The following is a 15,694-nucleotide window of genomic DNA, read 5'->3' as shown; positions in this document are numbered from 1 at the left end:
GCTCTCCATTGACTTTTTCCAACAATGCCAAAACATCTTTTGTGTTGCTAGACATTAAGGATTACCTTGCCAGGGATACAGAGGCAATATTTGAGGCAATGCTACTCTCAGTACAAAGTGATCATAGGAGGAATCCTCTTGCCCCCAACTATGACCTCAAAATTCCTCCGGCCACATACCAAAAAGCAGTGCAACGCTCAAATGCTGAACAGTGGAAGATTGTCATTGAAAAAAAACTCAACATGCTGAAATCAATGAAGATTTACATTGACAAGGAACTTCCAGATGGCGCACACATCATTGGTTGTCGATGGGTATTTGAATTCAAAGTATTAGAAGATGGTAGAGAACTTGTATACAAAGCAAGGCTTGTAGCGCAAGAATTTTCTCAAAAATACCTTGTCAACTACCACAATACATTTGCTCCTGTCTCAAAATTGGTCAGCACTCGCGCCATTGTAATTCACGCCACTCTCAATGGATGGCACATTGAATGTTTTGACGCCACACGAGCCTTTCTATGTTTATTAGAAGTGATCTATATGAGATGCCCTCCGGGATACTCTTCGCCATTTACAAAGGGAATATGGAGATTGGTAAAGTCACTATATGGCCTTAAACAAGCTAGCAGCGTATGGTACATTCTTATTCATTCTATCCTCCAAGATTTAGGTTTCAAATGGTCGAAGAAAGATTATGCAACCTTTGTATTTGAAGGAGTATGGAATGGCAAAGACGTACAGTACTGGCTTTGCATTCATGTTGACAATGGCTTAGGTTCTTTGAACTCCAAATCTTTCCTCAATTACACCAAGGCAGAAGTCAATAAAAGGTTCGGAATCAAGAACCTTAGGCCCCTACAATCATACTTGGGTGTATAGTACAAAAGGAATCTTAAGACTCAAGAATTATGGATCCATCAAGAACCATACATTGCAAATGTTCTTGACAAGTACAATCTTCTCAATTACAGCCCTGTTTTCACTCCAATCAACACTACCTATCTTTTTGGCCATGACACCGACACATTTCTAGAAATTCCCAACATCAAATCTACTTTCTAACGTCTCATTAGTTTTCTTTTATTCATTCAATGACACTTGCGGCTGGATATCTCAATTGCTATCCTGCTACTCTCACAGCATGCTTCTAACCCTCAACCTTGACACTATGCTACTGCAAAGTGTGTTCTACACTATCTAAGTAGCACTTGCAATTATTGTTTGCACTACGGCGGCAATAAAAAATCAAAAGTCTTGCAAGGATACTCCGACGCAGACTGGGCCAGGAATAAAGAGTCATGTGCCTCTATATTGGGTTTTCTCTAGATGGTGGCTAGAGGCCCTTTGAGCTGGTTGGCCAAAACACAAACATGCATCTCTATGAGTTCTACTGAATCCAAATATATTGCACTAACCCACACTGTGCAAGAAGGCCTGTAGTTGAGCTCTTCTCTATCCCATCTCCACATTTGCTGCCCACATCCTCTTATTGTTGCAACCAACAACGAGGGGGCCAAATCACTATGTGAGAATGATTCCTCTTATTTGAAAGTGAAACACATAGATATCCGGTACCATTTCATCTGCTCTCACATTGAAAACAAAACCTTTGTCATCCTCCACATTCCTGGGAAGGACAACCCTGCCAACATCCTTACCAAACCTCTACAATGCGTCAAATTTGTTGAAGCGGTTGAGCGTCTTGGACTAATTGCACCCAAAGTTGTTACAAAGGTGAAGCATTGAGGGGATGTGTTGGTATATTTTATTTATCTTCATCTTTTCTTCTTTGCTTTTCATTTCACTCGTTATCTAGTTATTATCTTATCACCACTCTTTATCCAAAAGCCCCTGTTCTTGTTCAATTCAAGTAGTTGTACTGCTGACCTTGTATAATGCATCACCTTTGTAGTCAATAGATCAACTTCTTTGCACCTCTTGTAGCTATGAGACTCTTCACTTATACTGGAATTTTTTTTTTCTCGTACCTCAGCCTTTTTCCTCTTTCTGCTGAGGTACATTCATTTGCTTTATTGTTATTTTACAGAGGCTGATTTAACTTACAGACTGATTTGTATACTGTGTACTTAAGGTTCCTTCAGTGGGTTGATAGTGAAGGGCACAAAAATTGTCAAAACACAATAGGGCATCTGCAACAATATTTTGTTTGCCAAAAATATGGACCAAGTGTAGCTGACAATTGAAATACATTAATAAATTTGCACAAAATAGAACAATAAGGTTCAAATCTGGCAAAGCCCAAAAAGACTAAAGGACCATGGCATTGGCATTGTTACAGTAAATGACAATGCACTTTGGAGGAGGGGCGACTAAGTGAAACAACCAGTTGAGCACACAGTAAATGGTGTAAGCCTATTAATGTAGATCTCACGGGAGGCCTGAGTTTTTTTTTTGAATCCTTTTATTGCTCTGTATGCTTTGCAGAATTTCAGAAAGTAAATCACAGTTTTGGATGTGTTGTCTGCACACTGCTTGCAGTTTAGATTGTCTTTTGCCTTGATTCTGTTCAGGTGCACGTTCAGCGGTATGTGTTCTGCTCTTAGTTGGGTTACTAAGCTTGCACTCATTCTTACTAGCTGATTGCATATCCTCCTATATATGTTTAATGAGGCTGATGGGTCTATCCTTTCCATTTTGTTGTATCTTAGGCCCTGCTAGAATTCTTTCTGAGTTCTCCTCTTTGATCTTGCCTTCAGCTTCTGCTTCATTGCTGCTGTCAGGATACGTAATGGTGCCACCCCTATCTGTTATTATTATTTGTTACGGTCTCACGCTGTCATGCCTTATTTTATCTTTATGTTTAGTCCCACGTCTATTTTTCTCCTATTTCATCTATTGATACTTGTCATATATCAAGTACACTGGTCCGGAACATAGTTACTCTGGTTTCCATGTATATATGGGGTCTTGGGTTAGTAGTCAGACCCTAGCTTTGATATCAACTTGGTCTTTAGGCATTCTTCTCTCTTAACTTAAGTCAATTCCTAACAGCTGCTTTGCTGCATGGTAGTATCTTCTTCAGATACCCTTTTTTCACTCCTTTGTTTTCTTGCTTCCCTGCTGCTGCCCTTTTTGTCTCTCTGTCTGCTCTCTTGCTGCTCTCCAGACCTTTACAGTGGGCAAAAAAACCGTTTGAGTGTTGGTCACATATGAAAAGATTAATTTATAACTTTGAAATTAAAAATGTTAAAAATATGAGATTATTCACAGATATACTATATGGTGTTAGCTAAAGGATGACACACTGATCATGTGATTTGTCCAAGAATTGACCAAACAGCAGCATACACAATTTGCTAAGTCATTCGAACAGTTTTTTTGCTAGTAATTTAAATGCTATAAACTATGTATTATCACATGACTTTGTTGATATACCAAACAACTATCAATAAAATCATGTGACTACATGTTGAATAGGTATATAATAGCTACAATCAACCTCTTTATCCCCCCAATCAAGCATGAAACCCCTCTCTAAAGCAATCATTGCTACTATTGTCTCTCTTCTTACTTCTGGTCACTCTTATGCCTCTATCAAGGCCCAAACTGGAGCTAGTGCTGGTTCTATCACCAAGATTTGCCAAGACTACTGTCCTGAAGCAGTGGTTTCCCATGGAGGACACCCAAAGAAGCTGACTGGTGCCAATATCACCTATACCAAGCGTGGAATTCGAACTGGACAAATCAAGAATGCTGTGCAAGCTGCCAAGTCTCTGGCTACTATTAATGGCCAGAATATCAGTCCTCAAACAGTTAGGAATGCACTCAAATCAACTGGCATGGTCTCAGTGGCAAAACAAAAGAAGCCTTTGTTATCAAAAAAACATAGGAGGGCTAGATTGGAGTTTGCAAAAAGGCATTTGGAGTGGACTGTGGATGACTGGGCAAGGGTCTGGTGGTCAGATGAGACCAAAATCAACAGATTGGGTTCAGATGGCAGAGATCAGATATGGATAGACAAGGAAAACAGACAGGACCCCAGGAGGATCAAGCAAACTGTGAAGTTTGGAGGGGGAAACTTAATGATGTGGGGTTGTATGGGATGGGAAGGAATTGGATTTGCCACTAGAATTGATGGGAAGATGGATGCTCAGTTATACACTGAGATCCTAGGTGATGAGCTCCTAAAATCCTTGGAGTGGTATGGTCAATAGGTAGAAGATATCCACTTTCAGCAAGACAATGACCCCAAGCACACCTCAAAATTGGCCAAGAAATGGTTTGAAGAGCAGAATTTTAGGGTCCTCATATGGCCTGCACAATCTCCAGATCTCAACCCCATTGAACATCTATGGGAATACCTCAAAAGAAGACTTAATGAACATGAAGTCCCACCAAAGGGTATCCATGAACTTTGGGAGAGGGTTGAGAAGGAATGGAATGGAATACCCAAGGAAGTGGTGCAGAATTTGATTGCTAGCATGCCTAGAAGGTGTGCAGCGAGTGATTAAGGCCAAGGGTAGACATACAAAGTACTAGTAGATATGATTTATTGATACTCAAGTGTTTAGCAAAAAAACTGTTCGAATGACTTAGCAAACTGTATATGCTCCTGTTTGGTCAATTCTTGGAAAAATCACATGATCAGTGTGCCATCCTTTAGCTAATACCCTCTAGTATACCTATGAATAATCTCATATTTTTAATATTTTTAATTTCAAAGTTATAAATTAATCTTTTCATATGTGACCAACACTTGAACGGTTTTTTTGCCTACTGTATCATCTAATTCATTCTGTGGTATCTACAGTAGTAGTTGCATCAATTTGGTGGATAAAATCAATGTTAAATTTGACTGTTCTTTTTTATTCCACCAAATATTCCTCATATATGATGGTCTGAAAAGGATATAGTATAGTGACAAAACCTTCTGACTCACATCCATAACCACTACTTCTACCCTACTTTGTGCACTTCTTAGCAGTGTGTCTGATACCCCTACACTTTAAGCAAATGTGGAAGTAGTTGCAGCTTGACTAATTGTTGGGGCAGACTCCTGCGTTAAAACAGCGATAGGACTCTCTGTGGGCCAAGCGTGAACCTGACAGGCCTCTGTGCCCATCCATGGCTCTGACTTGAGAATTTGTACTGTCTCTATTACCACCATTTTGCAACTAAAGAAGGGTAAAGTAGGCAAATTCATTGGTGTTGGTAAGTAACAGATTTTGTTATTGAGCCACTTAGTATCTGACTGCTTTGTTGTAGCTAATAATGTATAAGTATTTGTTAATGGGAAACATAGTGAAAAGTTGTTTGATGTATCAATCATAGGCTTGCAGCTTATTCCCTTGGTACAGTTGAACAAATATGGCAGTATTGTAGTACTGATTCCAAGCAATTGTCTAGTCTGAATGGGTTCTGATAACTTTTGTAAGAGGGGTAGACCCAACAATGACTTTAAATTCTCCAAGCCTTTTTCTGTGTCACTCATCTGGTATGCCTGAATATGAACCTGATAACAAATAGTCAAGTTCAATGCTTTTTCCTGCAAGAATCTTGAGGTACTAAGCTTGGAGAAAATCTGGGAGTTTGGAGGTGTTAAACAAGGTATTTTTAACTTGTTTTGGATTTTCCACATATGCCTTATAAAGAACATTTGACTAGCAATTGGACTCTTCAAATGTCAAACCCAATGCTTGCTTTCTCCAGACAAAAACACTTTTATTGATAACTTTGCTTTCAGAACCTGAATCACCGTCCTTATCATCAATATTGGGAGACTGCTTTTACTTACACTTCAAAGATTGCTTGAATTTAGGCTCTTTTTTTTTGGCATCCATGAATCCTTCAACCTCTCCAATAATATCAGCTTCCTTTTGGTTAGCTGCTTTAAAAAAGGCATTTCCTTGATCTTCTGCAACCTCATTTTGCCAATCAACATTGTCCAAGATAGCAAAATACAACTTAAAAGTGCTCAGAACAAGATCTATTTGTTTGTGGTTTGTGTGGTCAGCAATAACCTTCTGAATGTCAAAAACAGCCATGAACTTGTCAACCTCCTCTTCACAAATTTTTTTATAATGAGGTTGCAGGCATCTAAATTGTGAACAAGATTGAGATTGTGATGTTCTTCTGAATCAGATTGAGTTTGAATTATGTTTTGCTGTATCTTGGATTGTGCATTTTTTATTTTTTCTGCAGAAAACATTAGCAATTGAGGGTTCTGAAACGCAATGTCAAAACAAAGTGAGATAAAAATTTTGCTAAACATTTGTAGGGCCCAAAATGTCTAGCTAAATAGCAGAGAGAAAAAACAAGTATCAGTATAGAAAGCAACAGAGAGAGTGTGAGGAGTAGAGAGTAAATATACACCACAAAGATTAATAGATAAACCAGAGTCCATCAATTCTTTGGAAGTAGTCTTATAGAGTAAAAAAACAATAGCAAAGATGCAAAGGCTAGCAGGTAGTCTAAGCATATAGAGGTCTGGAACTAAATGAGGATGGAAGTGGAGACTCAATTTGTGCAGAGCATACTTATCCTAAAACAGTCATTAGTCATATAGTGTGACCTTGATATGCTATGCAGAGAGCAGACAGGAAAGGAGATGTGTATGTGGTTGCTTTCTGTGCAATCAGCAATTAGACTTGAATAAATAAGTTTAATTTTAATTAAATTACATGCATCATGCACAGCCATTTGATGGAGTTGATGGTATTACAAAATATTGATGGCATCAGTATTTGTGATATTGTCACAGTTTAGAACTCAGATGTAACAAGCAACTACATCTAGAATACTGTCTTTGCATCTATCTTTAAATATAACTTTTTTGACTAAATAAATTTATAAGAGAATAATAATACCTAGCATTTATCCAACAAAAAAAATGAAATGATTTGAGCAAGATTTGAAAGAAATATACAACCTTTAAGAGGAATAAAATACTAATATAGTAAGTCACTTGATGGCATCATCAAAATATTCTTATAGTGTCAACAGAGGTTAAACTTTTTGGAAACAGGCTCATTCCAGTAAAAAAAACAAACTTTTACTTTGTAAAAGCCTTGTAACCTTTCTTAAAAAAGAAGTAATATCATGACATGATCTTTTTTTTACAGTAGCCCTCCATATTAGATAGTTGCATATACCATATTAGGCTTAACCTTTCTTTCTTTATAAAAGTCAAGCCTTTGCATTCTTGCATCTTAGTCTTGATCTTGTTAATCCAACTCATTCTCTTTCTAGTGTTTTGTCTTATGTTTCTAAGTCTTTGCCTGATACTTGGCTCCTAGTTTTATAAATAGTGCTCATTCTATGCTACTTTTATATATTGCTAGTAATAAATTGGGTACTTTTAGGGGTATTTCTAAACTATTTTCTTTGTTTTTTTGGTAGTCCTATAGTTTTAATGCTGCCACAATCCAAATTTAAAATTAAAATTGCAATATTTATACTCAATATTTCTTGTAATAGCCCTGATGGGCACACCTAGACTCTGTAACTTTATAATATTATTATAATGACAGTATCACAACTAAAATAAAGCATTTTTATGAAGACAATATTATTACCACATTTATTTTTTTTCTTACTAGCAATTGTGTATACAGAAGAAAAAAAAAAAATTCTAGTATGCAGCTCAAAAAATGATACTACAATAAGTTTGAGTAGGTTCATTGAAACCCACTTTAAAAAAATAAATTGAATCAAAAGTAAGAATTAAAATTAATTACTTATTTTATTTAGGAATGTCTATTCTTTTTGTTAATAGCTAATTTTTATTTTTAAAAAATTGTCTACTGCAACGCGGGCAACATGTGCAAATACATGCAAACACAACTAATATCTTCATTTTTTTTTCCTATTGCAATACTCGCTACTTGGCCTTTTTTTTAATATTGGGTGGTAGCATTTATTAATTTAGAAATATAATAAATTTATTTAGGTTTCTAGATAAGTCATTCATTATAATTTATAACTATTAAATATTACATTAACATTACTAGACAAGGTCTAAAAAGTTGCAGAGTAGTCAGTGACTATTGGATCAGTTCACTCTAAAAGATTATACTTCCTCGCTTATTTTTTGTTTTTTGTTTTAAACCAAAAAGAGTATTTAAACTAATTAAAGTATTATGAATATCATTATCATCACAAATGTATGCATTTAAATTGTCCAAAACTCAATATTTTTCTATTTTTTTATAGTTAATTATTTATTAAAATGTCTGATTTAACTTGTCAATAACAAAAGATATGTAAGACATGTAAAGTACGCCAATTTTTTAGAGTAAGCCTTTGCAGAAATAATAATAAAAATATAAAAATCAATAATAATAAACATATAGATTATCATTATATATACAACAGAGTTATCCAGAAATAGGCATTTAAGATACAGATATTAGATAGTATTGAGGATATAGTTGTAGATATAACACTGCTGGCACTGATATGTACATATTTGATAGAAAAATATATCTTGGTTATTATGTTTTCTGTTGGTTTTTAATATATTTTTCTCATATATAGAGTCCAGGGTTACCTAATTAGGGAAGCCTGAAGCCTATATTCCAATAAAATATATCAAAAAAATTTAGGAAACATAATTACTAGGTCTTATTTTTCTTAAAAATATGTATGAGCGCCAGTGGTGTAAAATATAAAGTAGATAAGAAATTCCATTAATACTGCAAAGCAGTATACTTGGTGTGACAAAAAGTGACCGGGCACCACATGATTAGTGCGCCTGCGTTTCTTCGAGGTGTGTTGCTTTTCTTGAATTGTGGTGGAACAACAAGACATTAGGCTTAGAAATGGATATATACAAACAAACTGTAGTCCATGTGTATGTAGTACAAATTAAAATGAAGTATGCCTGCCCTTTGCTGCAAAACTGCCTTTACTCTTTTATCCATAGTATCAATATGTTTATCAATGTCTGAAATCGGTAACTCCTCCCAGATGTCTTTAACAGTCTGGATAAGTTGTGGAACAGTGGTTGGGAGATGTGGCAGGGTCCGTAAACACTTTTTGAGCTCAAGCCAGACTGGCTCAATGGGGCTGAAATCTGGAGAACATGGTGGGTGGTAGAATAATGGGATTTGATTTTGATGGAACCATTGCATTGTTGATTTGCTGTGATGATTTGCTGCGCCGTCCTATTGAAATTCAATTCCGGACTCCTCCTTTGATACTTGATGATAGAAATCCTTCAGAACACCTTCAAGAATCTGTTTTTGGTACCATATTGAGTTCATTCCTCCTCCTTTGCCTTTTGGATATTCCAACACAACCAATGGTTCTTTTCTCCCTTTCATAATGCATGCCCATACCATAGCATGCACAGAAGATTGTGAAAACTTTGGAATACAACATTCATCATAAAATTCCTCTCCAGGACAACAGATGACAAAGATTCTTCCACGATTGTTTCTGAGATAAATATAGCACTTATCTGACCAGATTTTCTTCTTTCAAATTCTGAGCGTATAAGCCTTGCAAATTTGTGCCCATGCTAATCTTACCCATTTATGAGCCCATGTAAGATATGGAACCTTCTTTGCAATACAACAGTGGTATCCTTTTTGAGCAAGAATGTTTTGAACAGTGCTAGTGCTAATTCTAGAGTATGCATTATTTGCAATCTCACAGAATGGTTTTTGGTGGTTTCTGAGTGCCTCACAAATGATAAAGCGTTCTGTGCGTTCTGTAGTCTTTGTTGGGCGGCTAGTACGTGGAAGGTTTTCAGTAGATCCAGTTTTTTTCCACTTTGTCCAGATATCTTGGGCTGTAGACTTGCAAATATTATACTTCTTTGCAGCAGAACGCACTGATTGCCGCAAGACACTGCTCTAATAAATTGGTTTTTTTATAGATTCATTAAGCTGGACTCGTGAGGTCTTTGGAGACATGGATTCAGTGTAAAATAAAAGTTTGCGAGTGAGTTATGGGTACAGTTACAAATTATAAACCACCACAACACAACACAATTAGTCATGTGTGCCCGGTTACTTTTTGTCACACCAAGTATATAGATGTCAAAAATTGTGGAATACAACTAGACAGGCTAGAAAAAAACATTGTTTCAATATTTTTGTCTTTGACATCAATAGGTATTAAATACTAAAAATATATCAAATTATTTGAGAACTTTATACCAAAACAAGTTCTACTAATACTAGCATACATATATACAGACTATAAAGAGTACAGACACACTCTTGATAGGGTAATTATTAACTTACTAATAAAAAGAGGTCAAGGTACATATATAATGTTCTCCAGAGTAAAGTTGTTTCCTAAGAATAAATTATTGAATTGGTTACCTGCACAACAAGCTGAATAACAACATTGCATCAAAGTCTAGACCACTCTAGACTGAATGAGGCAAACTATTTTCTTTTTTAAAAAAATGCTACTACTCTAAACCTAGACTTAAGAGTCTAGGCATTACACCATTAAGTATATAATATTTTGGTCAAAAAGTGCACCTTGAATAGCACCCTCCAGGGTTGTTAACTGTTCACAATTCTATTATCTGTATTCTATTGTTCATCAAATAATAACCTATTATTGTGGAAGTTTCCAAAAATAGCATGGCATGGCATGCTTTTTGTGCTTTTGGTGATGAGGGAGTATGGGGATTATTGGAACTCTGTCTGTCACAAGGCTATACTGTTGAAGCAGGCGAGCTCGGGGCAGTGTGAGCTACTCGGCAACCTAGTTATAGAACGTAGGGCGCAGGGATAAGCGAGCACAAAGCGTCTGAAGTCCAAAGTGAGTAACTGGGGACTTCAGGATGTAAACTAGAGTGACTATATACTGTGTAGACTCAAGTACTCTGGTCTACCTAGGTCTACTCTGGTCTGGTCCAGACTAGTCTATGGACTGATAAATATCATGTGTCTAGAATGGTCTGGAGAGCAAATGAAGATAAGAAGAAAGTAATCTAATCTGATAAGATAGCAAAGTGAGGGAGACATAGAGAGCAGTTTTAACACTCCCCCCTGTTCTGACAAGTCTCCAGAACAAAGAAAAATAAAGCAAAACAGAAAAAGAAAGATTAAAGTTTGAGACCCATTTTATCTCTACAAAAGTCCACTTTAGGAGGTGAGAGGGGTTTGGTAAGAATATCAGCAGCTTGCTGATCAGTAGGAATATAAGAAGGAGAAATCTTTCCAACACCAACAGCATCCCTAAGCCAATAATAGCGCAAATCAAGGTGCTTCATCCGTCCATGGTGCTCTGGATTCTTGGAAACACTGATAGATGACTGGTTGTCCATATGCAGCACAGAGGGCTCAGTGACTGTGTAGCCAAACTCCTCAAGGATATTGCGCATCCACACAATTTCCTTGGCTGCCTCCACCGCAGCAATGTACTCTGCCTCAGTAGTAGACAGAGTTACAACAGTTTGGAGTTTGCTTGCCCAGCCAATAGCACCTCCAGCTAGAACGGTCAAATAACCACTCGTAGAGCGTCCAGTATCTACACAATCACCATGTGCAGCATCAGTGTAGGTGACAAAGTTATCATGGCCCACAGCGCCAGAATAAGTCAACTTGTAATCCAGAGTGCCTCTGAGGTAGCGGAATAAATGTTTAACCGCAGCCCAATGCTTAGGCCCAGGATTGGAGTTGAAGCGTGCCAGACAGGACACAGTAAAAGCAATGTCAGGACGGGTCATGGTGGCTAGATACTGCAAGGAGCCAACTGCATTGAGGTAGGGAACATTTCGCTTAAATTCCACCTTATCTCCATTCTGAGGTCCATCTGCCTTGGACAGAACAGTGCCCACAGCCATAGGTGTTTTGACCAGATTAGAATCAGTCATGCCATATGTATCAAGCATATCGAGGATATACTGACGCTGATGCAAGGAAATGGTTTTAGCAGCCATATCTCGCTCAATGGCAACACCAAGTAAATACTGTGTAGGACCCAGATTACGGAGTTCAAAACGCGCAGCTAGCTGCTTAACAGCTCTATCTATGGCAGCATCCGATTTGGAGGCAAAGGTAATGTCATCAATGTAAATGGGAATAATAATCTTCACATCTCCATCTGAATAGATGTAGACAGAGCGATCTGATTCTATACACTTGAACCCCATATCTGACAATGCCTCATGCAACTTGAGGTTCCATTGACGTGCAGACTGCTTAAGACCATAGAGCGACTTTTTGAGTTTCAAAACCATGTTAGGACCACCTTGGTGAAATCCTTCAGGTTGTAACATGTAAATCTCCTCGTCTAGGTCACCTTTAGTGAAAGCAGCTGTAATATCAACAGAGCGCAACTTCAAGTCTCCAATGGCGGCCAGAGCCACAATCAAGCGGAAAGTAGCTGGGCGGAAAGTAGGAGCAAAGACCTCATGGTAATCAATGCCAGGGCGCTGACTGTAGCCCTTGGTAACAATACGAGCCTTGTAGCGCTCTATACTGCCATCTGCATTTCGCTTGATTTTAAAGACCCAACCACAGCCAATTGCCTTTTGACCCGGAGGGAGCTCAACTCGCTCCCAAGTTTGATTGTGCTGTAACAGATTGAATTCTGTATTAGCAGCCTCTTCCCACATGTGCACATCAGGCGCTTTCATTGCCTGTTTGAATGTGCGCGGATCTGCGCTTGAAACAAGCCCAGCAAACTCCACCTCTTCAAATCCAGGATCATTGGCTTCAGGTGGTTCAGGATCATGTGAGACCTTTCACCATTCACCAGGCTGCTTAGGAACGTGAGTAGTGCATCTTAACATTGCAGGATCAACTGGAGCACGCTGGCGGCGTGCAGGCTTAGGAAGAGGTGCAGGAATGGCCTCAGGCTGTGGCGGTTCAGCTGGCTGTTCAAGAGGCGCAATAGGCACTTCTGGCTCAATGACAGGACTTGGAGTAGAGTCATCCTCATCATCATCAAAATTGAAGCTAGTAAAGTGCCCCCTGAATTAGAAGGTGGTGCACTTGCAGAAGAAGTGGAAAAAAGGTCAAACTTTGGCATAGGGCCAGTGGACACCCCAGGGAGCACCTTTCGTCAAAATCAGCTCTCTCAGAGATAATGAAGCTTTTGGTGACTGGGTTGTAAAACTCCCAGCCCTTGTACCCAGTAGGATACCCAACAAAGATACACTTTTCCATATGAGGCTGCAACGATTTGCACTTATCTCCCTGAACATAAACATATGCAAGGCAACCCCAAACCCTCAAATGACTAACATCAGGTTTGCGCTTGTTCCAGCTTTCATACGGAGTCTTGTCCGGTAGAGGAGCTGTAGGAACACGATTCCATACATGCATGTATGCTGCAACACAGTGACCCCAAAACGAAGGTGGTACACAAGCCTCATTGAGCATGGAAGTAACATGTTCTGCCATGGTGCGATTTGCACGCTCTGCAACTCCGTTCTGTTGTGGGCGATTTCGCGTTGTATGACGACGCTCAATGCCACACTGTTCAGTGAATTTGATGAAAGCATTTGACATGTATTCACCAGCTTTGTCATCCTGCAGCGCTTTGATCTTAAAGCCTAATTTGTTCTTAGCCCATGCTTTGTACATTTGAAACGCACTGAATGCATTGCTTTTGCGCTTAAGAAGCACAGCAGCTCTACTCTTTGTATGGTCATCAATAAAGGTTATCCAGTAGCAATAGCCTTCAGGAGTAGGGGGCAAGATAGGACCTTTCAGATCTGAGAAGATAAGCGCAAGCGGAACATCTGACATGCTGGGTGAAGAAAGAAATGGGTTGGAATGCATCTTGCCTGCAAGGCAAGGTTCACAAATGGGGTCAGGCTGTTGCTGTGAATTCAGCTTGAGTCCGGTGACCATACCCTCTCTAATCATCTTCTGGATGTCAGTGTAGCTATGATGAGCAAAGCGACAATGCTAGAGACTGATATCAAGGGGTAGAGTGGAATTGGAGGAAATGAAGGCAGACTCCGAAATAGGAACTGTATAACCGTTCAATAAAGCGCAGTTTGATGTACTAACATCTGCAGAGAAGAGACAAGCTCCTTTGCAATGAAACTCCATCAGATTAGCATCAATAGTGATTTTGAAGCCTTTGTGCTTTGTGAGGTATAGAACAGACAGTAGATTGTTTCGGAGATCTGGTACATGTAAAACTCTAGTTAACTCGACGCCTCTTGACTTTATTCCATTTACAACTGGTTCAAAGAACACAGTGCCCACCCCTGCAGAATAAATAACTCGTTCATCTGCTAATCGGATTGGAATGCGAAGAGGGGTGTAATTTCTAACCCAATTGCGATGGGGCGTCATATGAGAAGTTGCCCCTGTGTCTGCAATCCAATCGTCATTAGTTTGGGGTGAAATGGAAGAGGGAACATTGGTATTAAGAGCACTTGCATTTCCAGCAAATTCCATGTCCTTGGACTCTTTTTCCTCACTGGATGCCTCTGAGGCCTTGTGCGCTCTATTGCCTTTGCGAGCCGCTTTGACACGCTCTTTCGCATCCTTTTGCGCAGCAATGAACTTGTGACACTTGTCCATTGCATGATTGGTCATATCACAAAATGCGCACTTGGGCTTGGATGCAGAAGGGGCTAGAGCGGTCTGGAACGCGGTGGCGAGTGCAGGCAACTCCGAAGCGCGGCAACGTCGCTGTATGTCCTCTGTGACAAAGGCTTGATGAATTGTAGCCTTGTCCAACTTGTCCAAAAGGAGAAGTGAGGATGCAAATGAACTGTATTCTTCTGGGAGTGCCCTGACCAGAGCAAGCGAAGCAAGCTCTTCATCAAGCTTAGCCAGATCAAACCCCTTAGGGCAAGCTGCTGAATTAGCAACATGGCTTGCTCAATTCTATTGATCAGTGTTTGAAGGTTTTCACCTTCCTCCTTTTGGATGGAGAACAGATCATCATATGCATTAAAGCGGTTGCCAGGGCGCTTTTGCTAATGTACAGCAGCAAAGGCATCCCACATCTTGATAGGATCATCCTTGATGGCTTCCACATGAACCCTCTGATCATTCTCCAAACTGAGATAGATCAAACCACATGCTTTGTCTCTCTGCTCAAAGTAGGTTTCAAGCAAAGCTTCCTCCTGAGCAGTAGGCTTGTCTGAGAGCGTTGGCTGTGCTCTAGCACCGCTGACAATGCGCCATATCCCTTTAGACTGGAGATAGGCGGTCATCTGGCCTGCTCAGGTGTTGTAGTTGGTTGAGTTCAATGGAGTGATTTGGGGATCAGAAGTCATTATTGCGAATTGCAAAGGAACGCGTAAGCGGATGGATACGAGTGTTGGTAGTAATGTGTGGGGATGTGTAATGATGTGTGGAAATGAACTAGGTGTTACCCGGAGCTCGGGGTGCGATGCGAACGCAAGTGGAAAAGACGAAGTTAAACTAGCCTAATTTAAAAGGGTTACTTTTAACTAGAAATAACTCGGGGATTAGGCGACGGGGGCCCGCTCAACCAAGGTTAACAAGTCGCGTAAGGCGTGCTCGTTCAACCCTACTAGCAGCGGCAATGTATGGCCGGGCCTGGTAGAGGATAAAAAGCAAAAAAGACTAAAATGACCGTTTTGTGAAAACTATGCAGAAAGCAACTTGGTTCGCAAAACACGGAATTGGAGTGCTTAGAGCGCGGGGCCCATAACCTGTTGAAGCAGGCGAGCTCGGGGCAGTGTGAGCTACTCGGCGACCTAGTTATAGAACGTAGGGCGCAGGGATAAGCAAGCACAAAGCGTCTGAAGTCCGAAGTGAGTAACTGGG

Source organism: Psilocybe cubensis, chromosome 1, assembly GCF_017499595.1.
Source record: "Psilocybe cubensis strain MGC-MH-2018 chromosome 1, whole genome shotgun sequence".
NCBI lineage: Eukaryota > Fungi > Basidiomycota > Agaricomycetes > Agaricales > Agrocybaceae > Psilocybe > Psilocybe cubensis.
The sequence above is the reverse complement of the archived record's forward strand: the minus strand, read 5'-3'. Positions refer to the sequence as shown.